General features: G+C 38.6%; 1 protein-coding gene across 1 annotated transcript in view; it reads right to left on the bottom strand.

Annotated features, from left to right (window-relative positions):
- ulk2 (unc-51 like autophagy activating kinase 2) overlaps positions 1-9,283 on the bottom strand; it is a 56,344-nt gene that overhangs the window by 41,221 nt on the left and 5,840 nt on the right. The gene's annotated exons all lie outside the window — the stretch shown is intronic.

Here is a 9,283-nt window from a genome sequence, read left to right as displayed (position 1 = left end):
TGTAAAACGGTTGAAACACAGCACAGGACTTAAGGAGCTCCGATTGCTCTGTTGCCACATAGAATATGGCGTCGTCGTAACGTAGGACTCAGCGCTCCATGAGGCGTCTACGTATTCATATCTATGATATCTATGCCCCCCCCGGTAGTAGTATAGACTTCTTTAAGGAGGTATTTAGTCTTGTGGCAGCAGAAGCCAGTGGCACATGTGCAGGTGATTTTAATTTACTCCTAAACCCTAAAATGGATACAACTAGCAGAGAACGAGGAAGGACTTGCTTAGAAAAGCAATAAAAAAATAGCTATTTTTGAAGCAATTTTTTGCTTCAAGAAAAAAAAAGAAAAAAAGAAAAAAATGGTTGTGTTTATGATCCATAAACATGACCATAAATGTTTATGGAGATGTCTCCATAAATATGACCATGAATTTACTTTTTACTCAACTAGGCATAACATACATACTAGAATTGATAATTTTTTTATGTTCAATAAGGACCTTCACAGAGTGAAAGATTGTATAATAGGACAAAGACATCTCCGATCACTCTTGTTTAACTATGAAAATTAATTTAGTTAGAAGCCCTAAAAACATGTTATGGAGGCTTAACACAAGCTTATTAAATAGTATGGCATTCAAAACGAAAATGGCAGAAGAGCTTAAAACTTACTTAGAATTTAATGATAATAGAACAGTTAGCCCTACAATTCTGTGAGATGTGGCTAAAGCATGTATCAGGGGTAAAATAATTGTAAAATGTGCTAATTTAAAGAAGATCAGAGTGAAAAATCTAACAGACTTGCAGGAAAATTTAAAAATATTGGAGCAGCTACATTCGATTAACAAAAGTCCTTCCTTACTGGAACAAATGAGGCCTGTTAAGCAGGAGAGTCACAAAATTTTAAATGAGGAAATAAAAAAAAAAACTTAAATATATGAGACAAAGGTATTATGAGGCAGGGCCTAAAGCTTCTAAGGTGCTTTCGTGGAGGCTTAGGAGACAACAGGTGGAAAACACAATCTATAAAGTTCGGAACCCAAAAACTAACAAGATAACTAGTAAACTTGAAGAAATTCAGAGATCATTTGAAGGATATTATGCAGCTCTGTACACACAGCCGGACAAAATGGATAATCAAACAATTCAAAAATTTCTTAACTCCTTGGATCTTCCATCTACAGCAGGGGTATCCAAAGTCGGTCCTCGAGGGCCGGCATCTTGCATGTTTTATTTCTCTCCCTAGTGGTAGTAACAACCTCTTCAGCAAGTCAGTGTTCTCCTTAGGCCTTCTAACAAGCCATCATTTGATGCAGGTGTGCTGAACCAGGGAGAGAACTAAAACATGCAGGATGCCAGCCCTCGAGGACCGACTTTGGACACCCCTGATCTATAAGAAAAAACCAAAATGACAAGTTAATGGCAGAAATATCAGCTGAGGAAGTTAACCGAGGGAATCTTAAGACCAACAAATCACAGGGCTGTGATGGGTTCCCTCCTGAGTGGTATAAGACTATGAAGGAATCTATTCTCCCACTATTGAAAGCCTCCTTCAAGTACACCCTGGGAGGGGGCGCTCTTCCGTCATCATGGCGAGAGGTGTTTATATCGGTTATACCAAAGGTTTGGAAGGACAAAATGGATCCTAAAGGGTATAGACCAATTAGTGTATTAAATATAGACTACAAACTATATGCTGTAATATTAGCTAAGAGATTAAGTACCCTCATGCCTTTCCTGATAGATGAGGACCAGACAGGTTTCATTAGTAATAGACAAACGCATGATAGTATAAGAAGGGCCGTTCATGTTATTGAACATATAATTAAAGAAAAATCAAGCGCAGTCCTTCTCGGTTTAGATGTCGAGAAGGCATATGATACTGTAGGGTGGGAGTTTTTGTTCCAAGTAATGAAGAGATTTGGGTTCTGTGATAGATTTATTCAATGTATAAAAGCTATACATTCCTCACCAAAAGCAAGAATTAAAATTAATGGAAGCCTCTCGAATCAGATAACATTACAACGAGGATGTAGGCAGGGCTACATCCTGCCTACAAGAGTAAATTATGAGTATCATTTGCACACCTATATATTAAACAGAAATTATTAATAATTTTGAATCAAATCATGGACACCAAAAATTAAAATAAAAAAATAGTAAAAGATTCCCACCACTAGAATTCATCACCTATTAGAGAGGCAAACTTAAACAAACAATTAATTTCTTCTAAGATTTGCATCTGGCCAAGTACAAGGTAATAACTGTATTATCACCTTTGAATGAGTCCCAATATAGCAGCATAAAATAGCAGGCTGCTGATACAGCACTGTCATGCTGCAGATTTAGTCAGAAGCCAAGCTTGTGTAAACACAAGATTTACACATTTAGATTGACAGATTTAGTCAGAAGCCAAGCTTGTGTTTGCACAAGCTTGGATTTCTGACTAAATCTGCAGCATGACAGTTCCTGAACCATTAAATCCTCAACATTGACCAATTCAATCCTGCGATTTCTCCATCTGCAGATAGTCGGATGAAGCGGGGGTGGGGGAGGTGCTACTGTATGCATCCAAGTGTGCTAAAGGGAGGTTGCATAATGATTTATTGTGCAGCGCAGTTTAAAGAGAACAAAGCTGGGAACAGTGTGTGCAACCTTGTCACTGGATGGGACAAGGGTAATCGATAAGTCTCAGAACCCACAGAAACACATTCTGTTACATCCAATGGTTTATTAATATAATAATCCTTAATGACTGTTATTCAAAAACAACCTCCCTGATGCACGGAAAACTGCTGTTGGAGAAGACGGAGGCCATTAACTGTCACGATGAGGATAGAAGCTTCCGTTTTCAGCTCGCTGTAAACAAGGCAGGTGGAGGAGGCTGCACACAGGCCAGCCTTTGTTTGTACAGTTAGAGGAAGTAGCAGCTAACCGTTATGAAAGAAACGGCTGCTCAGATCATATTTATGGCCCAGTGTGTTCTGGCAGCACACTGCCTTGGATAAAATGGGAGGGTTTTGACTGCAGATGGCGGGCTGCCAGCCAAGGGCTAGGCTCCAAAACAATCCTTTCCAGATAAAAATCCTCCAAAACAACCCTGATATAAATAACCGTCTCTGTCATCAGACCATGCTCACAGTCATGTAACAGTTTCCTAAGCAGCTAAAAGCAACAAGCTGCTGTGGAGAAATGAAGGCAGCAGAAAATGCAAGAAAAAAAAACTCAGCACAGACGTAAACAAAAATCATACCGCCAAGAGTCTGAAAACCAGCGTTTGTTTGGTTGTTGGGTCCTTGCGTCACATTCCAACAGCAGCAGCTGATGGTTGTTTAACAGTGTGTGGAATATGAAAAACAAGAACCAGGAGTGTGTGTGTGTGTGTGTGTGTGTGTGTGTGTGTGTGTGCGTGCGTGTGTGTGTGCGTGCGCGCAAGAGAACATGTCTGTGTGTAACGGCAATTCATAGCAACTAGGCGAGCGATGTCACGCAAACGTAAGCCTGTCCATTCAGGAATGCAGCAGCACACAACGGTGACCGAGTCAGACCGAGCAGGAAAACACAACAAGGCAGGGTGAAAGGCCAGGAACAGTTAGAAATAAAGAACAGTAGATGTTTATTATCCCACGGCCCAGGCTGGTGTGTATCATGCGTGTTACTCCTGCTCCTGTGGTGAAGCAACGCATCAACACAAGAGGCACATGTTACAGTGCAGGTGACTGGGAGTGTGTTCACGTGCCTCAGTCAGCAGCAGTGAAAGCGTTTCAGCTCCACCCTCTCAAATGTCTGGAAAGCAAACTGCTAAAGGAATGTAGGCTTTCTAGGAAACTCTAGCTGGCTCCCCATTTCACCAAGCAGATCCAGATATATCCACCCTCAGCCCCCTTTCCTTCTCACTTCCCCTCAATGTAGATGGAATGTCTCAAGAAATTAGGACATGAATATGACAAAGCCAAAGCCACACTGTTGGACTGGGCCTGGAGCCTAAACAGGACCACTCATGGTACAGCTCCAACGTTTGCTACCACAGAATTCAACAGCTGACAAAGAATGCTGACTGTGTCTGCTGGACTGTTTACGCCCAACTGTATCCCATGATTCACATGTGGGGTGAAGCAACACTTTCACACACAACCCAAACATACAAAGCATAGGCGGTTGTACTCTTCAGTGGTAAGATCATGCAATTGCAGCTAGTCTGAGGAGAAAAATGTCAGCTTTACAGATGGTCAAGATATAATTAGGCAAAACATTATTATATTAATGTAAATTAAAGTCATAAACCAGGCACGTGCAGAGTGGGGGTGCTTGAAAAGTCCAACAAGGATATTCATTTAGAATTAAAAATAACCCTGAATTACCATGATATATATAATGTGTGTCATTAATGAAGAGGAAAAAACTCAACCCAGACTTTAAGTTTAGGGTCTGGTTCGCAGAGTATGTAGTTAAATTTTTCCCCAATTATTCAATAGGAAAAAATAAACTAATCTCAGTTAAGTAAAATGAAATTGTAATCAAAACTTTTGGAATTGTAATGATTTCTTTTTTAAAAACAAAATGTTTTGTTTAAAAAACTTTTTTTTAAATTAAATAACTAATTTTTGTCTTGTGAACTTAAGAAGTTATTTGCCAAACATAAACTTTTATTTGCACACATCAGAAATCTTTTGTTGCGATTTTGGGTCCTGCCCATGACATCATGTGAGAATCACAAGCAAAACTTTGAGTCAAACAAAAACTTAGAATATCAAGAAAAGACATGCACAAATAAGTTTGTTTTGCAAAAAAAAATTCACTTCATGAGACAAATGTGTGATTTAAATGTTTAAAAAAGTTTTAAGCAAAACTCAGTAGGCTTTTCTCATGGTGACATGCATTGACAATTCAATTTTTGCTTTTGTTTTTTTCTTTTTTTCTGCAGTTCCACCTTAAAGTTTGATGCAGCTCTGCTTTCCTGAATGGACCATCTTCATCTCCACTACAGTAAACAGGCAGTTCTTTTTTATAGATTACAGTCACTAAAAGGTTGCATTGTGTCCTTGTTTATATTTTTAATAGTGTAATTCTGTAAAGACAAAATATGTAAATCAGAGCTAGACCACCAGCTCTTATTTACACATCTTGCTAAATTGCGGGTTTGAATATGGCAATACTTTCCTATAACAAAATAGACCTGCAGAAAGAAATTACTAATAAAATATCTTACATATGCAAAATTGTATGCAATGTATAGAGATTTACCTTAGCTTTGATTGTATATTTCACAATTTTGTAATTTATCATTGTTTATTAAACTCTGAAAGCTGTGTGGCTTTGTTAATATTCTGTCCTAGAATGCGGTTAGATGTGCCCTTTTTTTTTTTTTTTTTGAGCACCTGCCCCTTTAGTGGTCTCTGCACGGCCCTGTCATAAACACTGGATGTAATACAGCAATGACTTTCAAAATGTTTTCACACCCGATAGTCCGAGAGATTACGTGCATTTTAGGACGAAAACTGCAAAATTTATTTAATTTCCAGCTGCTGTGGTTCTCTTTCACATTGCACTGTATCAAACCAACCAAACCCTCTTAAAAGCCTCTTCTCGCCCCCATGGTTGCGCTGAGCGCCACTGAAGACAACACTGAGTGCAACTTCCTTCTTCACAAAATGGAAACAAAAATAGAATGGCATATTTTAGTGGTTGTGGGATTTCTCTTTCGTCTTTGGCAAAAGACCATGAGCCATTTCTCCAGCTAGCGTAGAGATGGGCCACATGGATAAAAATGTGATGATAGTTTTTTGTTTTAAAGATCTGAAATGCTGCCAAATGGATAAGACCTTTCCTGTCTTATCCAGATTCCTCGAGCTGTTGTACTCATTTCCTCCTTACAGTTTGCGTCACTGGTGTTTTTATTTTTAAGCAGTTATGAGGCAAAGTGGCAAAACCTGAAACTGCTGCCATACAAGTTACCGAAGTTGTTGTTAGGCAACCAAAAAGTGAGCGAGTTGTTGATGGCACCCACCTAGCTTAGTTGGCCATGAGAGTTTGAGCAACTAAAGCCTTTCCTCTGCTTACATCCCCCAGAATACTGTGCAGTTCTGGATCAGAGTTCAGATCAACATTCTATCAGACGCATTTTCTACCGATACTGATCGGTAGAACCCAGCTATTGCTGGGTTTCAGTCACGTGACCCGGATGATGCGCTAAATTCAGATGGAGGTCCGGAAGGGGATTTCTCCGGTTCAAAACAAAGCAAAATTGGTCACAAAGAGTAAGCTAATGCCATAAATGGGCTGGAACAGCCGAGGTATCTCGAAAAAATATGCGTATATTTAGGATATGATCTGTATTATCTCAGCAAAAAAAGGACTTCTCTTATAATCTTGAGATTTTACCCGGCATCAAGGCGATTGGCGTAACTAACTGGAGCTGCAGACCTCATATTAAACCACGAGCCAGAAGAAAGCTTTCAAACGCCTGGAGAATACAATCATTTAGTTTCAAGTTGGGTCAAGCATTTAGGATCAAAAGAAGCATTAAATGGCTGTCGACTTGTTTCTGCCAAGTGAGTAGTGCTATTTTAAGTAATTAGTCTATGATAACGACGCTACCGCTAACAACAAACAAACCCATGTTATTTCTATGAGCTTGGATTTCATAGAAATAACAATGAAGAGCCTTAATTTTAGTTGTTCCATCTTTAAATATGCATGGATGGTCACTGTTGTCATTTAGGTGAAAAACCTCAAAAGAAACAGAAATCTATTACATACTCTATTACATAACAGGTCTGCGATCAGTCAATACTTGCATGTGAAGCTGATCTTATCCACTGATCTTAACCTCAGCAAGGGTCTAAGAATCAATCACCATCCTCTTTTTCTCTGCCATGAGAGAGTCTGACAGACCTGCCCATAAGGTGGCGGCTGCACAGCAGCTGTTAATAGTCACCCCACTGTTGCAAACTCAGTGACTTTCCTGCTATATTTATCAACATTTCAGACAAGGGGGGAAAAAAAACAACAAACAAAAAAAAACCTCAGGATCGGTCAAAATCGGAATTGGCAGGCAGGCTTTTATAATATTGGTAACTGGGCAGAAAACTGCAATCCGTGCACCCACACTTGATGTGAAATATTACTTTTATCCTCAGTTTGAATAAAAAGAAAAAAATTGTTTGGCTCCTAATAAATATAATATAAACAGCAAATAGTCAGTCAGACTATTGATTTATAAAGACATTGTTAACCTTTAAAATTCTTTCATGTTTAACAATTTTTAGATCAAGCTGCATCTGAGAAATTCAGATTCAAGTCTATTCAGATAAAATGTCCTCCCTCATTCAGCATAGCAAGCTCTCTTCAGTCTTTTTTACAGTGGCGCATTTATGTGTGTTAATCTGTGTGAGGCAGGTGAGATGTTTAAGCATGCTATGACTGCTTGATAGGAAGTAAACCACTGTGTTAATCCTGTCCTAGTGCTGAAGCCAAAGCTATCATACCAAACCCCAACACAGCCAAGTAGTTCATGGATGGAATATAAACTCTAGATTACAAGCACAAACAATCAGACCTAAAATAATTTTAACTTTTATCAAGCTTCCTGTTAAACACTACAGTAGAGGTGTGAAATATATGATGTTTGAGTTAAAATTCTTAGCAACTATTTTGCAAATCCTGATTTACGTGTTTTCTTGCAATCTGTAATCCTACATACCAGCAACCCCACATCTCACTTTCAATATATTTTGACAGTAGCTGCTTCTGTTGCTGCATAACTAAGCAAGCCCAGAGTGAGCCAAAACACTCTTAGATCAAACCAAAACATCTCTGCATCACATGACTGAGTCACAACGTTAGAACCAAGGTCCACTAGTGATTTTGATATTTACTTTGCATCATTTATCTTCTTGTTTGAAGAAACATTTTGCTTACATAGATTAAGGTATCATTTTAAGTTTTTAACAGAAAAAAATGATACCTGGATTAAGAAACTGAGCTCAGGTCAAATGGTTAAATAATATTCCAAAATTCCAAAACAGTTTTATGAAGCCAAATTGACATTTGACCTGTATACCCCAACCTCAGCAGAGAAATCCACTACATGACTTCATGTTTATGACTACAAGTAGGACAAAAATACCTTTACCATAGTGTGACTGCATGTTACGGTACAGTTTAAACAGACTGGCTTGTTAAGCTCTGGTTGCCAAACCGAGAAGAATAGCACCTCTAGACAAGGTGTAAAAACAAAAAAGTAGAGTGGCCTAAAACAATCCTAATGTTTAAAAGAATAATAACATCTGATCTGTTCCAGTATCTGTCACAAGTCGAGTGCTGTGAGCATACCATGAGAACACCATGTGATCCTGATGAGGCCTTTTCAACCAGGAATACAGCTGGTAGTTCGGAAATGTGCACGATTTATGAATAGTTTAATGCTTTATGCACCAGATGGAATAGAGTTGTCATTTCATTCTATCAAGCACTTCAAATCAAAATTACAAGCATTACCTTTCAAAGCCTACTTACTAACAGGAGCTGGGTTTTAAATGGGCACATTGCAATCTGGCTCTGGATGAAGCTATGACATCAGCAGAGCTGATGTAAATATAGATAGATGGGCTTATAAGCAGAATGCCAGCAGCAGTGGCAATGTAAACACAGGGACAACACAAATGCTCAAAGGCTTTGAAAGTATTTGCCAGAGGAGCACAAACATGTAGGAAAAACTGATTCTGTTTGAACAGAAATATTTTACAGCAGGCCAAAAACCACTTCAAATTTCAGAACATTCTGAAAGACAAGAATTATTACAAGGGATCATTTTCTTGTGATGTTTGGCAACTGACTTCTTGTTTGTCCCCCCTCTGGTAGGGTGCAAACTCCACCATTTTCAGTCCAGCTATGAGCTGAATTTAAGAACATAATGCATTAAAATTTCTTTAAAAGGGACTATTCTTTAAATAATTGTGGTGTGCCATGAGTGCAGTTAAGAAATAAAAGCCAAAGTTAATCTATCAGATTATAGAGCAGATTCAGAGAGAGATGCTTTTGATCTTGTAGAAACAACAAGTATGGCATGAATTACTAGAATACATGAAGTATGTGGGCTGTGTTTATCTGGACACATTGGACTCAAATTAAAATAGTCAAAAGATTTCTTAGAGAAACTCTTCCCTCAAAAACACTGCGTAACCTTGTCTCTACTCCCAATACAATCAATGTGATCTGATGTTTTCTTATACTAGTTTGTAGAGTCTGTGTCACCTAGAATTACCAGGTCACATGGAAATCAGTCAG

The sequence above is a fragment of the Poecilia formosa genome, unplaced genomic scaffold, assembly GCF_000485575.1.
Source record: "Poecilia formosa unplaced genomic scaffold, Poecilia_formosa-5.1.2 Scaffold179, whole genome shotgun sequence".
NCBI classification, from domain to species: Eukaryota; Metazoa; Chordata; class Actinopteri; order Cyprinodontiformes; family Poeciliidae; genus Poecilia; species Poecilia formosa.
This window is presented reverse-complemented; position numbering and strand designations above follow the sequence as displayed.